This window comes from Phytophthora infestans, genomic scaffold (assembly GCF_000142945.1).
Source record: "Phytophthora infestans T30-4 supercont1.14 genomic scaffold, whole genome shotgun sequence".
Classification (NCBI taxonomy): domain Eukaryota; phylum Oomycota; class Peronosporomycetes; order Peronosporales; family Peronosporaceae; genus Phytophthora; species Phytophthora infestans.
The window spans coordinates 2,138,002-2,140,215 of NW_003303745.1; positions in this window are offsets into that span (position 1 = coordinate 2,138,002).

A 2,214-nucleotide genomic window follows, 5' to 3' on the forward strand; every position below is an offset into this window, starting at 1 on the left:
TGTATTGTCGGGGACAACGCGTTGCGCTTGGTGCGGCAGTAATGCTCACGCGGGAGCGTATCGTGGCTTACATGCGTGCAGGTCTCACGCACGTGGTGGGATGTTGTCCCAATACTTGGTACGAGAGAGGCGAGGCTAGCGGCGTGAAAGACCATCGCTACGAGAAGCTTGGCCTTCAAATCTTCGACGCTGGTATAGCAACCGCTCTGAATACTGTGTCGAAGCCGAGTCCCAGCACCTTGTGCCTAGAGCGTACCTGTCGTCGTTACCCGCGTTAGGGGCCATATTCAATATTCACTCAGTTCGTTCCGGTATCGGGTGCGACGTTCACGTGATCGTCGACCCAGTGGTAGTTATAAAACCCGTTGGGGTGGGCGTCGTTGATGCAGGACCCGTGTATGAACGCCACCGCACCGCGTAAGCTCCAGCACAATCCAGAGTTGGCTGCCCACCCAAATGCGGCCGACAGGTCCATGACGATCGCGTTGTCTTCGGGGATGTGGCCCGCGAACATGAGCAGGCACTCGCTGTGAGTGCACGCGTTACGGAAGGCTGACGCAACGTCACCGGCCATCAACTTGATAGTCTTGGATGGGAATACAAGGTGACGCGGAATTATTTTCTTCACAACGCTTGAGCAGTGCTCGAACGATGATGACGGGATTTCGTCCGCATTCGTGTGTGAGGTGACCATATCCCCTTTAGAAAGCGTGGCCGTGAATTACTCGGCCCGAGACACGTGGGCACCGTCATTTTTGACGATCACACCTAATGGGCTGACAAATAGCACCGACCAAATCGTTTTCATCTCTACGTCCACGACGATACAGGGAAAGGCATCGTGTTTATTTTGCTATGCTGACTCGCAGAGCCTTGATGCGCTTAGAAGTAGATGCGTGGTTGCCGGGCAATGACCGCTACTAAGAAGCGTGGATGTGGGACGCATGCACGAGCCCTCGGAGGCGATGCGCGTACGACGGTCAACATGTCCGTATAGAGTCAGGCTGAAGTGCTTTAATTGGTCAATAGTATGTGGGTGACTGGCAACGAACGAGTTCGGCGAACAGTTTAAGGGGCATTCGTGTACGCTGGCCGAGCTCAAACGCTGCGTGTTGCCTGAGTTTGTCGAGCTCGTCGCGACTGAGAACCGTATCTGTGGGGATGGTGTCGAGCAAGAAAGTGCACGTTGACTTTACGGAATGCAGCGGAGAAAAACACGTTCTGGATACATTCCCCAAATCTCGCGCGTTGGGGCCCTGAGTTGCCAACCCGTGCCAACGTATCGCGTAAAAGAACGAGCGTAGAGCAGCTCGGATGAGCGCCGATATCAGGTGGAACAGGAAGGCGCGGGGGTTAATATGTGGCGCGATGAATCGTACGTGGTGGAATGCCGTCCAGCTGTAATGCTGGAACTGGCACCGGAAGGCGCGTGTATGATGAGAGGAGTGGATCGCTGGTAAGCGCTCAAACCCGAGAATTTAGTGAAATGGCCGGTGCTGTAAGCAGGTGGCTTACTACAGGCAAAGTACTGTACTGGTGCACACGCGTTGCTGGCGATGTCTCCACTAGAAGTGCAGCCATAATTTACGTCGGCGAGTGTGAGAGACTATTGGAATAAGCTGTGTGGCTCACTAAAACGCAGAATGTCAGTATACGTGTGTGGATTCAGATTACGGCTGAGTCGGGGGTACCGAAGGTTGGCCGAACCAGCGGTACCTCGGCCTCGCACATGCCTGTCGTTTCACCGGGTCATACGCCCTCACCAAAGAAGCGCAGGCAAAACGCTATCCTATCAGAGTCACGTGAGACGATGGCACGCTGGATGGGTAGAACGCCGCTCGGGCAAGAAGACGGAGGCTTGTTGCCACCTCGGCGCACGCGGCGCCTGCGCGCATGAGATCGAGTCCGAGGAAGACGCGTTCGGGTTGACCATTGGATACGTGGAGGGTGTGCTGCTAGCATTGGCAATATCTTAGATAGTCATGGCTCGTCTATTGAATCTGAACTCAATTCGTGTTGCTGCGGACGAAAAATTGCGCCGCCAGAAGATATTGCTGCTAGCTAGATGGGCTTACACCATGTCCGATGGGCTGGTACATGTAGATCTCATGCAGGGGACCCTGCGGCGTATAACTGGGGTCCGCGTCCATGGTTGATGACGAATGACCTCGCCGGATGCGGGGGCGGGATACCGTTTTGACGAGCTTGGGGCCC